The 18,646-nt window shown below is 24.1% G+C and overlaps 1 protein-coding gene across 2 annotated transcripts in view; it reads left to right on the top strand.

Moving 5' to 3' along the window:
* The window catches only part of LOC119683515 (platelet binding protein GspB-like), a 40,700-nt gene that overhangs the window by 7,742 nt on the left and 14,312 nt on the right, over positions 1–18,646 (top strand). The gene's annotated exons all lie outside the window — the stretch shown is intronic.

The following is an 18,646-nucleotide window of genomic DNA, read 5'->3' as shown; positions in this document are numbered from 1 at the left end:
ATGAGTGGAAATTTTGCATTATTCCAAAGAATTTGAACTTACGAATAATAATAATTTAGACAAATGTTAGTCTGGAGTTTGGCAGTGTGCTCGCCACTCGTGCTATGCATAATAATTTTGCCTTTCGTACGGTTAAGGAAGTTATAAATTATTCTTAATTTTTCAATTATAATTAAACAAATTTTTTCTGGAAAATTTTTTAAAAACAATATTATTTTTTATTTCAATTAAATTAAAAATTCCATTGCTCTCTTTTTTTTTATCCATAGTACCATTATCGAAATTCTTAAGTGTCCCCTTGCCTTACCATTTCTGTGGTGTTTTTTTTATCATTTATCGACAGTTTGTTGACATAGCGTTCGACAATTAATCTGTCAATCATTTAAGCCATTGGCTTTAATTGCTGCCACACATGTCTTTGTTGTGTCTGATTTAAGCCGTTATTGGCCGACGTTTTGGACTATTTGCAGCTACAATGTTTTTGTTAATAAAATTTGTGTCTGGGTTTATTGTGAATACTCTTTTTGAATATAAAACTGAGTGTTTTTTTTATGGCTTTTTTATGCGTACATCATTATTTCTTACAATTTGTTGTCATACATATAGACAATTTATATCAAATTGTTATTACACATTTAAGTAAGTGTTGATTGTTGTCGTTGTCATCGTTTATTTTAATAGTTTTACACAAAAAGTTTTATACTTTTTTTGGTTTATTGTGTTTCTTCAAATACCAAATAGGAAGTTAAATTTTAATTATATTCAACAAATTTTATTGCGAAAAAATTAAATATTTACATGGCATATAATATCATGTTATACTTGCTGTGTATGGGTGACATATTTTATGTACTTAAATGCCTCTATTATTGCTCAAAAAATATGCGTCCAGTTTCAATTATATTTTTCATCCTATCTATTTGCTTATTTAACATTTGGAACCACAAAAAGTAAAGTATCTTATTTTTTGAGTATTGAAGTTACTTAATATGTACACAATAGCATTAACTTAGCTTATATTATCAAAAAAATGTTATAATTAAAGTTTTTTTAAAATTATATTTTTTTACTATTTACTGCTCTTTTTTTTCACTTTTTCGGTGCTGTTAACTGGCTTTTTTATTTAGCTGGTATTCACGTTTTATCGCTTTGTTATTTAGAGTATACTATTATTTTTCCTTTTTAACTAACTTCAGTGTTCATTGGTTGCTTAAAAATCTATCATTAGATTCAGTTTTCCTCAGTCCTTCTCAGGTTTACAATATTAATCTCTCACTGTTGTACCCGGGTCTCTCTTACTTATAACTCTGTCTTTCCCGGTATCTCAATTTTAATCATTTTGTCTGAAGCGAAATCTTTTTTACTCCCTCCTTTTCTTAAATATTTATAATAGATTCAGGTTTTCTCTGTCCTTCCCAGGTTTTCAATATTAATCTTTTAAATTCGTTATTGCCTTGTTTTACTTTATAACTGTGTCCTTCCCGTCGTCTTATTTTTTATCATTTTATCTTTGTCTCCCTTTCAGAGAGATTGAAAGATTGAATTGCTAACCACTGTTCTGTGTTTCCGTTTCCACTTTAATTCTTCATTTATTTCTCTCTTTCGTTATCATTTTTGTTTCCTTCTGTTTTCTTCTATCTTATATATTTCTTTTTCTCCATTTATGTCTCTCTATTTTTCACTATCTTTTAAATATAACTAACTGCGCTTATCTCGTTTTGTTTTCCTCTCCCTTTCTTTATCATCCTCGCTATATTTCTGTATTTCTCATCTTCCTTATCTTTAACTCTCTTTTTCTGTGTTTCTTTTTTACAGTTTCTCTATATCTTTCTTGTTTTTATATCTATTATTTTATCTTTTTTATTTATCTTTTGGTTTTTTATCTGCCTGTACTTATCTGTCATGCATTTTACTTTTCTGTGTCTTTTTTAAATTATTTTCTTTCTTTTTTATATCTCTTTCTCTCTCATTCTCTCCTTATTTTTTTATCTCTCTCTCGCACTTTCCTTATTTTTTATCTCTATTTCTCTCTCATTCTTTCCTATTTTTTATCTCTCTCTTTGTTTTTCTCTTTTGTTTGCCTTCACTTTTTTCTCTATTTTTTTCTCTATTTTTTTCTCATACATCTCATACATATTTTTCTCATCATATATCATTCATCATACATCACATCTTCCTGTTCGTCTTACTTTTTTCTTCGGCCCTCTTTGTCAAATTTATGTCTCATATTTATACCAAATATCGTTTAATTTAATAATATACATTTAATTATTTTACTGGTATGATTTATAGTTTCGTAGTAAGTTTTAATTTATAGTTAGTTTGAAATAATTAGGTTTTTTCTTAATTAAAATGCGTTTTGTATTGGTTTTAAATTTATTATGATTCATCATAAACTATAAAATTAAAAACAAAATACAAATGATGTTTTTCAACTCTTTCACCAACGGTAATCCCCAGTATTTTCAAAGATTTTTCAATTTAACTGAAAATAAATTTATATGAAATATAAATTTATTTTTTTTCTATTCACAAAGGGCGAATTAAATAAATGATATGAATTTTTCAAAAATTTATTTACCCATCACCTGAAAAACAAACTTACTAAATTTTTGGTCTATATTTTCAATATTTACAAGTATATTCATTTGCCTATTCGTTTGGCCTACATGACGTATTCGTAACTTAAATTTAACATATTACTCATACGTCATGTGGGCATTTACAATATCATAAATTCAAATGATTTTATTTGTTGTTTTACAAATTTTGTTTTTCTGGCATATAAGAGTGTGACTTCAAAATGTCATAAAAGTTTTCCCAACTAATAAACTCAAGTAAAAATATTGTACCAATTTATATTCATTGTATATTCTCATATAGAAAATATAGAAATTTTTTTTTTATTTTAGTTATATATATATATTTTTTTTTTTTTACAATAATATATAAACATGTGTTTAAGTGTTTTTGGCAGTCACTTTGCGGCTTTTCTCCAATCCAATCTGCCTTTAATGTTATTCTGAATAATATTCGTTCTTTTTTTTTTTTTGGTTTTAGTTGTTTTGGACACCAAAATAGTCTGATTACTCATACAACAAAATATTAGTTTATAAAATTTTGTTTATTCTTATACGCTGTTTTAATCATTTAAACATATGTTCTGTAAAATAGTGTATAATATCCTATATTGAATCATTCTGTATAGACTTTATACCAGACTGTGTTGTTTTTCTGCCTAATTAAATGAAAAATCTAAAACTGTTGCTGCTTGCGCACATGTCAGCGGTGCAACATTTAATTGCCACTAAAAATATATGCATCATAGTTGCATCATCAGTACAATATTTAAATTTGGTAATTACATTTCACTGTAATAGTCATTAGCGGCCAATTATAATGTTGCTTACACTAAGTTCTCTTGGCGTTACCAATACAAGCAAAGCTGCACAAATCAAAACATTGCACCATCACACTACCGACCAGCGCCACTTGATGTATGCAATTTCAATGTCAATTGCATATATACACACATGTATATATACAACAAGATCTTTCCTTGCTCTATGCTAAATACTAAATATCTAAATATCTTAAATTTATACTTATTTCATTTACATTTGTTACTGGTGCTGCTGCGGCTGCGGCTGCAGCTGCATACTTTCTTGAGATATTTATGGTGCGAATGTTTTTCATTCTGTATCTGTATTTGTAGTGCAGTGTCTGTTTTATTTTAACATTTTATTATGTTAGTGAACTTTGGCGTCATCGTTGTTGGTTGATTTAATTTTTTTTTTTTTTTTGGTTTTTAACATTTATAAATTAATTTTCTTTGTGCAAAAATTTTGCTTTATTTATCTTAAAAAAATTGTATTTATTTCATTAAGATTTACTTCTGAACTTCATACTGCCAAACAAAATAAGCACACATTTCAATGATAGATTATTTTCATTCTACAAACAATTCAACTTTGAATTTCTATTTTTTTTCTCTTTTCTCTAAAAATATTGTTTTTAATAATATTAAATTTATTTATAGTTTTATTTTAATTATTGCAAAATTGAAATTGCAGATGCTGCTTCAATAGTAAATAATTGCAAATTTTCAATTTAAGTCACAAATGCAAAAGTTTAGCTACATAAAGCGGCGCCAAAAAGATTAATGTATTTTTTGCATTTCATTAAATTTTATATATTTTTTTTTATAATAATTTATAGGTGTTGCAACAAATTTATTGGTTTAGTATTTTTTTGAAATCAAAAGAAATTTAAATGAAGTTATTTTAAACTAAAATACTTAGTGCCACAGTTAAACTGTTTTGCAAATAAATTTTGGTTGTATTTTTACATATTAGTATAAATTAAATTAAAATAATAAAATATATATTTAAATTATTATTAAGTCCACATATTTTTTAGTAAAAAAATATATATTTTTTTTTGTCCAGAATACGAGGCACTATTGTAGTGAAAGGCAGTGATGTTATAAGAAAATCTATTGTTAACCCTGCTTTAGCTATTTTTCTAGTGTAGAATTTGTTGTTGTTAAGTGACCTTTCTTGACGATACCTTACTATAAGCTTGCCCATTCAACAACCTTATCTAATCCGAGAACAAAGACATCAGAATGTTAAGACATTAAAAGAAATTTGACAGTAAATACGAGTATAAATTAGCTTACTATACCAGACAGGAAGACTTGCGATAATTGCTCCAAAAATTAATCAAACTCTCATAAGCCCTTCTAACTATATATTGTCGTACCTATTTATAATAGATATTGATCAAATTTTTTTCTGCAAAAAATGTATGAATATATATTATATGTATACGCATTGTTTTACGGAATTTGCTTTGAATATTATAGTCTAATAACTTAAATATTCAGAAAGGAATAGAATATTTAAAACCCTGATTATTGTTACATATCTTGAACTAGGAAATCATTTTCCACGTATATCTCGCATTGTTCTTACGTTTATGTCACGTTATGAAACATCATTAAATTTGTTATATGGGTTTAATCTAACTATATTATACACAATAATTAAGCACCATAATTAGTTTTACTGTGGCTTTATAACTATTCTAATCAAATCCCATTCTATTAATAATAGTTTATAAATATATATGCATGTACTATACTCATAATTGCAATATACACTAGTATGAATTTATTTAAATATATATAGATATAAAAGTAGATAAAAATAAGCATATATAGATATAAATATATGTAAATATAAGTATATATAAATATGTATTACTATAAATATCTATAAATATATAAAAAAAAAATATATCCGTAAATATAGTTAAATATAAATATCTAAAAATATAAATTTCTATAAATATATATAAAAATAAATATCTATAAATATATGTTAATATAAATATCTATAAATACGTATAAATATATATATCTATAAATATATATATCTATAAATATAAATATCTATAAATATTAATATCTATAAATATAAATATCTATAAATATAAATGTATATATTGCAATTAAATATGGTGCGTTTTTCTATTAAAATTATTGTTACTTTACTGTAATACACATTGCGAAATATGCCAAAAACGTTGCATAGTTATAGGTGCTCTTAATTGTGTTGCCAAACATCTAATTTCTCATTACATTATTTAAAATATTATAAAAGTTTATTTCATTTAATTTCCTACAATTCACAATTTTATTGAAAATAAATCAAATATTAATATATTTATATTAATTTAATAAATTCAATATAAAATTATTAAAAAGAAATTATTTTTTACGCTTCTAGTATAAGTTAAAAGTAAACAAATAAAATTATTATTTATTTATGAAAACTTTAGTTAAAATTAATTATATGTATATTATTTTCTAATTAAACAATTACATGCACAATTTAATAAAAATATATATAAACTTTAATAATTCTGTCTGTATCACGAATTGATAAGTAACTTCCGTTTTATTAACATATTTTTACACAATTTATTTCTTACTCATAAGATTTAATCAGTTTATTAAAAATTATTTATCAAACTTAAAGTTAATATATTAAATTTTATTTATTATATTATCTTCCACCGATTTGTGTTTGTATATGTGTTATACTGTTTTGTTGCTTTTTTCTATAACAATAAATTATATATGTTTTTTTTATATGTTGAATTTAAAATATAAAATTCCGTATATATTCCGTATATTTACACACTTACCGTAATATATTATTTATCTTTTATTAGAATATTATTAGAATATATTTTCAAATACATTTTTCCTATTGTCCTTCGGTTATGTATTTTACTTTTGTTAATAATATTTCAAAAAAAAACATTTTTTTATAAAATGAAACTCACGTTTTTAATTCAATATAAATTTATGCAATACATGATTTTTAAATTAGCGAAACTTTAATTATAGTTTTAATATTTTCATAATTGTCAATTGTTAGATAAGAATCAAATCAAAAATCACGTTTAGAATTTATAAACATTCAAATATACTTATTAACAGGTATATGATATATGTATTTATTTGAGTATAAAATAATGGCATGAAGTTTAGAGTCGAATAAATTGATGAATTTAATAGTTCGTGTTCCTGATTTATCTCTTCTTTAATTGTTGCTTTTGTAGCAACATTATTATTAAAAATCAATTTCAAATATCGTAAATAGTAGTTAAAAATTTATATAAAATATAATTGTATTTATTTTTTATAATTGTTGATCATTTCTGTGATTTTCTTTATTAATCATACTAGAGAAAAGTTGGTCGCAGTGTCAGTGAATAAGGATTTTTATTCCTTAACACCAGTCCATAATTATGTGATATTTTTAAGTAATCATAGTATTAAAATTAGTAGTAATAGCAATAAATAGCGAGTTTTATCCATAAATATAAACCCTAGGTATTTTGTTCTACAAAACCAAAAGAAATATTAATCAGTGACAATATTTTTTCATATCAAAGTGATTGGAACTTATCACAGAAGTTCCAGAAAAATTTATAAAAATTTTTATAAAATATTGTGGTTATTTAGACCATATTTTATAAACTTGATATTCTATAAAATCTTAAAATTACAAAAAAGTATATATTATATGTAAAAATGTATTGAAAACCGAGTGAGTTAATAAGTTACTGATATCAGTCTATATATCTGTTTTCAGAAGACCTTTTAGAAAAGGCATATCTAAAGCATTTTAACTGTTTCAAAGTGCGCATATTTCTAAAATATGCTTAGTTTATACTTTTTTTTTATACTTTATTTATGTTCAAAATATTAATATTTTTGTTTTTAAGAACTCTTCACAAACACTTCTATCTTTGCGAACAAAAAGTTGTGATTATAAGCATTTTTTGTTTATATGTCATTCACAGCGTGTGGTGTTTTTTTAAGGAAGTACACAATTTTTTTTCGTTTAATCCCTCTTCCAATTCTAAGAGAACTCTTTTCGAAATATTGCTCTTAAATTCGAAAATGTTTAAAAATAATTTTCTTCGATTTTTTCCTAGTGTTCATGATGTTTTCTGGCGGAACTGTAGCACAGAACTTTTTACAGCACTCTCTAAAATGATCAACAAACACAAAAAAAAAGTAAATAAATAAGAACCCCTGCTCTGTATCTTAAGAATTGTTACTACATGTTCTTAACATAAAAAAGTTTCAAACTAAAAGTGCCAATGTTGCTAGAAAAACTATGCTATGCTATATGGGTCTGCAATCCCTCGCTCATAGTAATTACCAAAAGAGCTTCGTTTATGTTTTTTTTTTCGGTAGCGCCTGTGAGATATTTTGTGGTCTTTCCGAATGCACGATATTTTGAAAACTTTATTATTAGTACTTAGACGCGCGCGTATTCGTAATCGTTGCGGTTTAATTTTCTATTAAAATTCCTGAAATCCATTTTCTTTTAATGTTTTGTAATAGAAAAATTAAACAACAAAAAAAAAATTGCAATTGTAGACTAAAATGTGCCAACAAATAAACGTCGAAGGAATTATTAAATATATTAAATGAATTTATTATTAAAAACTTAGAATGTGTTTTTTAATTATGCGGAAAATGTGTCGTGGACTACGTCATTAATTAGAAGAAAATATTCAAAAACGCGCTAAATAAAAAATTATTAATATTAAAAGAAAATGTTTATAAATAATTAATAATATTTCAAGCAACAAGTTAATTACAGTTAATTAATTTCTTTTAATACCCACAAAAAATATAATTTTTAAAAAGTGCAAAAAAAAAAATTATAAAAAGAATGCAAAATAAAAATATATAAATGTTAGTTAACAGCAATAATAAAATTTAGAAGAAAAAAGTCCAATACATAAATCAAATTTACGATATTGACGCAAAAATATCCGCAAAAACAAGCTAAATTAAATATACAAAGCCCACAAGAAACAGAAACAATAATGAAAACAAATTGCTATACCAATATATGTCTATATATTATATATGTACAACATATATATATATATATTGCTATTTTTGTCAAAGCGAAATTAGTTCTTAAAAGTTTCAACAGAAGAAGAAAATTATTAATTAGTTTTGTATTTTCATATATATTATGTATTACATATATATACATATATTTTAAGTATACATTTTTATATTTCTCGAGATTTGCTTTCCCCAAATCGTGGGTTGTATTTTTTACTAAGTGAAATCCTTTACCCACCGAACCCACTTCCTTTTTGGCACGATATTAGAGATTTTTTCATTCTCTTTTAATTGCTAAATTTATTTTAATTAATAATTTATTTAAAATTTATATGATCTTTCATTTTAAAGACATTTCGATTCCGCAATCACAATGATGTATCTTGCACTTATTTCTAAATTTCTTTTTATGCATAAGTTAATGTTTTTAACAAACAAAAAAATTTATATATTATTTTTATTTTATTTTATTTTTTTCAAAATTCTTTTTCATTTATTTGTTTTTCCCCGTTTGTCATTTGCTATTTCAAGTGTTTTCACTAAAATTCTTCGAATTTACTTAATAATTATTTCGTTTTTGTATATAATATTAGACACTGATGAAGAACAGATTCTCATATATACTATATATATTTTGATTTAATTAAAACAACTGATTTTGTTTAAATTTCCTATAAACGATTTGTTGCAATTTGAGAAAATTTTATATTTTGAACTCAATTTTAATTATATATCATATATCATATATTATAATATAACTACAATTTTCTTAAATTTATGCCATAATTAAACTATTAAAATTAAGTAAATTAACTCAATTTTATTCAAGTCAATATTTGTGTTTACCATACCATTCCATTCCAAGTTTTGGATTCTTCCAATTTATCCATAATCAGTAGTGTTTGGAAACACGTATTAGTATACTTATTATACTTTTTTTTGGTGTCCAAGTGTCTGGAATTGAACTTTGAATTGAACTAGAATCTTTAAATCCAGTAATAAAGTATTGTGTTTGATTTTCTGTTAAAGGTTCCAAGAACGGCTGAGTCTACGTTCCAGAGCCAGAGTTATTCACGACGACCAGGTGCCGTTCACCACCCCTAAAGGGAATCTGCAAGCAGATCCCAGCGGGTTACTACAATAAAGATAGTTAAAAGTAACATGACAGCTTTTTTGTACCTTATCCATAAATACGCCGACTCTTTCTCTTTCCGACTCTTTTGAATTTTAAGACGAGTGTGCGAATAAGTTCTAAACAATAAAGTATCTTCATTTCATTTGACATGTTCTAACCAAACTCTGAACTCTGAACGAAACTTTTGTTATTGAAAGTTAGTTACTTGTTACTTTTGCCTGATTTCTCAAAAATTACAAATCGAAACACTTGTCCTGTTTTTTTTATGGAAATGGCAATCAACTATTATAATTTATAGTCAATAATCAATTATAATTAAAATTGGTGGGGTATGGACTTTTACGTGTATTTTCTTTTATTTCATTTCTTTGTTTAAAATTTAATTATATTTTTATTGGAATTTCATTTATTGAAAGAATTGTAGTTAGATTAAATTATTTAATTGATAAGTGAAGTTTTTTCTGCTTCATTTTCCCTATGTACTCTATATATCTTCTAATGTATTCTAATATATTCTATAAGTATATTCTATATGTATATTCTATATGTATATTCTATATATATTTCATATGTATATTTTATATATACTGTATATATATTCTATATGTATATTCTACATATACTTTATATATATTATATATGTATGTTTTATACATACTTTATATATATTCTATATGTATATTCGAAATATATTCTAGGTGTATATTCTATATATATTTTATATGTATATTCTATATATATTTCATATGTATATTCTATATATATTTTATATATATTTTATATATATTTTATATATATTTTCTATATGTATATTCTTTTTATATGCTATATGTACATTATATATACTTTCTATATGTACATTCTATATACTTCTATATATATATTCTATATATACTTTGTATATATTGTATTCTAAATATATAATATAAATATTAATATTCTGTAAAATAAATATAAATATTCTAAATATATTCTAGATGTATATTCTATACATATACAATATATAAGTATATTCTATATATATTTTGAATATGTTCGGTATATATTCTGTATATATTCGATATGTTATATATATATTCTATATATACTATATATGTAAAATAGTTTACAAAAGAAGTTATTTCTGTTCTGTATTGTCACATATGTGAACTTGTTTTAAATTATGCATTGTAAATATAGTATGAATAAAATATTTCTTACTTAAATATATCGTACTTATATTTATATATTGTATATCATATACTTGTACGTGTAAATGAGTGCACACTTCCTGTGCACTCAGTTTACACAAAACAGTTCCATTCGAAATATTAAAAATCTCGAACTCTGCTTTTCTTGGCGCCCTATTGTAAACAAAATTGAATCCTCACGAAAAAATTATTCTATAAACAAATAAATAATCTTGAACCATAAAAAACTTGTAAACAACGAACATTTATACACAAATCTATTAATCTTTTGGGCTTCGTTTTTGACTAGACCCCGAAATATTAAGGAGCGAGTGATATATCAACAATAGCACGGCCTTAAAATGTTGCAATATACTTGGCCTTCAATGAGTAGCACCAACAGGGCAGTGTAAATTCTTAAACAACAGAAAAATTATTTTTAAATGATTTTGAAATTATTTCTCTAAATTATTTAAATATTAACAAATATACAAAATAAAAGAACCAAACAAAAAACCAAAAGAATGTAATAAAAAAACAATCGAAACAATAATAAAATTTATGTTAAAAAAAATTAAAACTATAATTAGTGAGAAATGCTTAATTTAAAGTAATAAATATAAATTTTGAAATAAATATAAAATATAAAATAAGAGAAAAATTTTTTCAAAATCTTGAACTAAATTCTAAACATTAAACAGCAACAAAAATCAGTTCATGTTGCACACGTCAATATTCTGTTTAACATTTCTACTCGGCGGTCGTTGAGGGGAAAATCTGCCGTAAACATTAGCAAACTCACTACTAATCGCAAGGAAAATCGTCAATTTCTCTAAAATCATAACAAAATTATTGGAAACATGGCAACAACATTCTTAAATCGTTTTCAACGTGACAAGAGTGAAAAGAATATTTTAAATAAAAATAAAAAACTCTCAATAATCGCTGAGGCAACAAAAAATAACAAAAATGTTGCTACTGCTGTTGTTACTAGCGATGATAGTGGCTTTGTTAATGGTATTAGTGACAAAGAGAATGAAACATTTGCTGCTATCAACAACAACAACAACAACAACAACAACAACAGCAACAATAACGGCAACGATACTACTGTATCCTCAGCATCATCATCAACATCTTTATTGTCTTTGTTATCTTCAACAGCGTCATCGAAAAGATCATCTGTTTTATCAGCAACAGATTCAATTAATTCAACAGACACAATAACAGATGCCATTACTACAAATCAACAAACACAACAGCAACAGGAACAATCGCAACAGCAACAGCAACAAACAACACAACCGCGACAACAGCGACGATATATGCGCAGTGCTACAGCAGCAAGTGTAACACAGTTGCTGTCCGAAAGTTGCAACAGTCTGTTGCAGAGATTTCGCAGAAATCCGAGCGAACGACCTGATAAAATTCGCCAACAACAACAACACCAGCAACAAAAACAAATTCGGTAAAACAAAACAACAACAAATATATTTTATATATATTTTTTTTTATATAATATTGCGCACAAAATAACTCGGTCAAAGTTTTTTAATTAAAACGCGCTAAAATAATTTAAAATTTAATTTAAATGAAAAAGTTTAACTTAATTTTAATTTCTTACGATCACGCAAAGGTTGAGGCATAAATACACTGCGCTTATAAAAGTTAATCATCTCTACTAGTTTTTTTTTTTTTACTGCCTAAAATATTCATTGATGAAAAATTTCCAGAAATAATTTTGTTCTTTTTACTTCAAAGTTTAAAATCGTATTTAATAATCTTAAATATTTTCTTAGAATTTTTTTTAAATAATAAAGAAAATGTGTGAAAATGTATATAGCATATATAAATGTATATATACAAAACAAAAACATGTGCTATCGCCCCTCAGGAAAATCCGCTGTATTCGCCCTTTATTTGAACAGTTTTCGTCTGCGCCAAAAATAGTTCTTTTCTTTCAATATGAAATTTTTTTTTTCACAGTGCAAAAGTGAAAATATGTTACAGCAAAGTGTCAGAAATAAAAAAAAAAATTATAAAATTATTAACAAAATTTTCATTAAAATGAAAATTTAATTAAAATAAACAATTAATTATAATAGATGAGTGAAGCGTATTTGAGACATTAAATGCCATTTAATAATAAATTATTATTCTGTTATTATAATTATAATTATTATGTGTATATATTATATGTATGTGTTAGTAAGGGGAGAGAAACAGACATTTCAATATGGATTTTGGATCAATAAGATTAGTTTTTTTCCTATGATACATATACTATATACAATATAAATGCATACATACCCGATATTTACACTTCTATACTCTTACTCGATACAACAGTATTAAAGTATACATACTTCCTAATATCAATATTTACTCTTATATACTCTTATTCTGTGCAGCATGGGTGCATACATCCATCCCATTATCGATATTCATCTTTCCATACTCTTACTCGGTACCGTATAAGTGTATACATCGATCCATTGATATTCACCCATCTATACACAATAATAATACTTCTATTACTATATAAAAATATCATATTAACTTATATGGTACTTATTGAACACTCTTATATCTCAATTTTGTAAATCAAAGTTAAGGTACTAGAGGGAGGCATGTTATAAGACTATGTTTTTCTTATGACGTCCTTTGTCGTGGCTGTGACTGTGATGATGTGGAGGACACTGTGTTTTAACTCATGTTTCAGTGCCCATCTTTAGCTAGGAGAAATCTAACAGAGCTGTCATCCTGCAATATTAGTGACTTAGCCAGATTCATAGTCGTTGTCTTCTTCGGCGTTGGTCATATACTGATCACCTAGTCTATTTATGAATTATCACTATTCCCATGGTACCATAACGGGCCATTATTTGAGTTCAAGTTCGCTTTCTTGGTCGCCACTTCCACCTAACCTAACCTTAGGTACTAGAATATTGATATCTAATCATATAGTCTTTAAACCTACTACTATATTCAATACTTGTAGGTAACAAATAAATTTTTAATATGACTTCTGTGTGTGTTCTTGACTTTACGTCAATAAGAACATTTACTCCTTTTGAATAGTGAATCTCTTATGATTCAACATAACTATAAATTCCCATTTTTTTCATAAAAGGCTTAGCTTTCTCAATGATCAACTCTTAACTTGAAATAATTATTCATAATTCCATTGTATTCTACTTTAAAAATTGTCATCATTACGTAGAAACATAAAGCTGGCTAAATCAAAATATATGTTTACTCTAATAACATCGAAAATAATATTCTTTCAACCAGTATCATTTCACCGTTCTTACGAGTAATGGTAGTCATGACCAGTTATGAGAGATGACTTCCATCTCTCATAAAATCCTTCATCGACTACTAATTTTTAATTATTTTTTGAACAATTTTATATTTGTATTTCTTCCTCTAATAATCAGTTTTATTGTTTAAAATTATGTTGAAATATTTTTTTTTCCCGATTTTTATTTACAAAAACAATCTCATTTTTACACTTTAAATTTTATTTTTAAATTTAGTAAATATTTATTTTTCTTACCTTGTTTATGTGCGAATAGCGCATTAAAAAGTTAATCCTTATGATCTCAAGTTCATATATACAACATAAATAAAAAGAACATATTTAAACTATAAATATTTAATATTGATTTTAATTTTTATAAACATAAACAGATTTAAAAAATACAAAAAAATTATTCAACAAATAAAAACCAAAAATGTGTTTTAAAAATAAAACTAAATTATTTTGAAATAGATATTAACATTAAATTCTAAATGTTAATCTATTAAACAGCTTAATTAAAAATAGCATACATTGTATTAAAGCAAGAGTAATATCTCTCTCTCTCTCTCTCTCTTGTCTACTTTCCATTTCTTCTCTACTCACACTTAAACACAATCGCAATATCACTCTCTTTGTGTTTCTCTCATGAGCACCCAAAATTTGTTCCGTAGTCTTCGCAGTACTTAATAGAGCTTTTATTACAAAAGAAAAACCTAATTATTTTACGATTTACGCAGGTACAAAAATATATCAGAAACTTAAAAGCTATTCCTTATAAACTTGAACAACAGCTGTTTTTATTACGCCTACTTTATTATGTCCGTTACTTGTAAAATCGGAAAAGTAAAAATATTAAAAAAAAAACTCGATCATAATACTCTCTCGCTCTCTCTCTCTCTGGTATTTGTTATAAAGAGAAATAGTTTATTCTGTTTTTTTCTTTGTGGGATCTCATGAGTTCAAGGTTTATACATCATTAGAAATGCAACAACTTTATTCAGCCCTAACAACCAAGCGGTGGGGAGTTGCCACATATATACACTTTTTTGTTTATTTGCAAAAATAATAACAAATTTTATTTTTAATTGGAAAATTACCTTGAATGCAATGCAGTTGTCGTCGTAATTATTATTATTTTTTTTTGTGTATTTTTATTCCATTGGTTTTGTTTTTGTTTTTGTTTTAATTTTATTTCTTTTGTTTTAATTTTTATTTATATATTGTAGCTACGTTTTATTGCTGATATGAAACTCCATACATTGTCTCTTCTGCGTGTTACTGCTTTTGATGTATAAAACAACGAAATACGCGGAAATAAAATTCTTTTCAATTAAAAATATATTTTTCTTCATTTATTTGTAAAATTTATAATATCTTCCTTATTTTCTTTGTAATGTCAATTATTGGAACAAAATTCTTGCTTACTTTTTTATTTTTGCGTTGGAAATGCGTTGATTCATTATAAACTTTTTAATTATAATAAAATAAATAATCTTAAAAATCATACATAAATTTATAAAATTTAATTATATATAAATTATAATCAATATAAAAAAATTTTATAATAAATAATTTTATTACAGAATTTAAAGAATTTTTTTAAAATAATAAAACTATAGCAATGTGTTATGAATTTTAATAATAAAATAAATTTTTATAAATTAATTACACTGATTATCAATTCAAATAATTTTTTATGATGTATATTACTCTACTCTTATCAAAAAAATACATAACATAAAATCTTACACTATTACAACTAAATAGTCTGATTGATAAATTGTATAAAAATAATCATTTTCGCTTTGATGCAATATTTGCGCAACATATTTTGTAAACAATAATTATAGATTTAATTACACAGTTCCTATATGAGAGTTCTAGAAAATAAGTATAAGAAAAATGTATTTTCATTAGACTTTTCGAATTATAGTCAATCATTAAATTAATTGAGGAGTAACTATCACTGTGATAAAGTCTCATAATAATATGTTAAAGTTTAATATTCATTTCTATTAAACTGGAGTAACTATCACTGTGATAAAGTTTCATAATAATATGTTAAAGTTTAATATCCATTTCTATTAAACTGTTGAAGGCTATAATAATCACTAGTATTAATAGTTGATTTAAGACTTTGAGAATTAATTGTTTATATATATACATATATTCTATTATATACATATATATCTTTATTCTATTATCAGTAATATTGACTTTATTTAAATATTGCATTTATTTAAATAAATTTAATAAATATAATGTAATAATATAATGTAATTTATACAGAATATTTTATATATTCATTTATATAGAATATTTTATATATTTATTTATATAGAATATTTTATATATTTATTTATATAGAATATTTTACATATTTGTTTATATAAAATATTTTATATATTTATTTATATAGAATATTTTATATATTTATTTATATAGAATATTTTATATATATATTTATATAGAATATTTAATATATTTATTTATATAGAATATTTTTTGTATATTTAATTATGTAGGATATTTTATAAATTTATTTATGTAGAATATTTTATATATTTATTTATATAGAATATTTTTTGTATATTTATATATAGAATATTTTATATTTTTATTTATATAAAATATTTTATATAATTTATAATGTGATTAATTATATAAATCAAATGTTATTAATATTAAATAATAATAGTATTATTATTTTTTTTTTTATTATTTTCTTTATTAAATTCTGGTAATTTAACACAAATTCTAAAAACTGATATAAAAAATCAACTTCATTTGAAAACAGAAATAATTGACAGATACCTCTATTGCATTCAAGATTAGAGTCTGTCTATTAATGGTATAAAAATAATAGAATAAAATTATTTTTAAAAAGCATTTTAATATTTTTAAAAATGGAGTTAATCTAGCCAGTCAGTCAGTTTGACAAAAAATTTGGAATAACTGTTATAATTTTTATTAATTGTCAATTAACTGAAAATGAACTCTATAGATATCCAGATATTCTTTATCAGAAGCTAATAAAAATAACTTCTTATTATTTATGAATTAGTTAGCAATGAACTCATTGGATGTCGAGACATTCCTTACCAGAAGCTAATAAAAATTTCTTCTTATTAAGTAATTAGTAATTAAATTTACTGAGAGAAATTACTTAATTATTAATTATCAATTAACTAAGAATGTACTCATTAATTGTCCAGACAGTCTTTAACAGAAACTAATAAAACTTACCCTGAACTAGTTAGTAGTTTAATTTAAGATAGGTGTAAATATCGGTTTTAGGCATTACAAAATTGAAATTTATTATCTATTTATTATCTAATAAAAACTAATTATTTTCAATAGATAAATTTAAAGAATATATAATTACAAATTGAATTGTTTAACTAGTAATTAGAATAATACCAATATAATTTACGGCACTTGATACATTTTCTTAGACACTTTGCCAAAATGAGTCTAATTTTATAAATTAATTTACTCAATCACTACCGCGCTCTCACTATCTCTCAATATTTCTCTCTTTCGCTCTCTCTCGATTGCTTACACTTTTACTTTGTCTTTGAAAGGTTCTAAATAATTTTCTTTGTATCTGCAATATACAATATATATAAAAATAAATAAAAATTAAAAATCTTATTAAACAGGGGCACAAAAGTAGTTCAATGTGAATATAAGTAAAAAAAAAAAAAAACTAAAAATGTAGTTTATACTAAATTTAGAAGAAAGAGACTTTCCGGCTGTCAATAATCATAAAAAATCAAAAAAAAAAAAAAAAGATGAGTCTTTTTGGCAGATAATGTGTACCACCGCACCTTGTTGCGTTGCGAACTTTTTCACAGTATTTTCACCTTTTGTTAAAATTGTCGTCGTTGGAATTAATATTAAAAACAAGAAATATCCATTGAGTGATTTTAAATAAAAATCGCAATTTTAAAATAAGAACAATAACGATGCAAATAGGAAAGCTCTTCTACGACGCCCCCACAAACTGTAGATTGAGCATTCCCTACTGCGTATCTCCCCACTCATCCTGCAACTTGAACTAGAGAAATTTTCACACAATTTTCAATAAATGTTCTTCTGTTATTTATTTTTCTTTTTAATTTTATTTATTTCGGAAAATTTCTGAAAAGTTTTCTTTGCTGCTCATCATTCAGTTAGATTTCGCTATCTCAACGTGTCACGTATTTTATAGATCGTGCGGTTGTGATCGAGTTTATTTCGAAAGATCAATTTTTTTTTGTATTTCAATATACGTCTACACGTATACATTATACATATATCAGTTTAATATGTTAGAACTTGTATATATGAATTTTTATATATAAAATTTCTAAAAATGTTCAATGGCAAAATAATATAATTTTCTAATTAAAATGAAAGTATATTAAATTATAATGTTAATTACTGAGTGTAAATTTAAATTTAAAAATTAAGCGCAGTGTATTTGTATATAATATAATAATAATTCAATTGTGTGTGCGTAAAAGTCTGAAACGGAAAATTTATAAAAAAATTTTCTTGCATATATATATATAAAAAAAATATATATTATATATTTAATATAAAAC

Source organism: Teleopsis dalmanni, chromosome 2 (genome assembly GCF_002237135.1).
Source record: "Teleopsis dalmanni isolate 2A chromosome 2, ASM223713v2, whole genome shotgun sequence".
Taxonomy (NCBI): domain Eukaryota; kingdom Metazoa; phylum Arthropoda; class Insecta; order Diptera; family Diopsidae; genus Teleopsis; species Teleopsis dalmanni.
The sequence above is the reverse complement of the archived record's forward strand: the minus strand, read 5'-3'. Positions and strand labels throughout refer to the sequence as shown.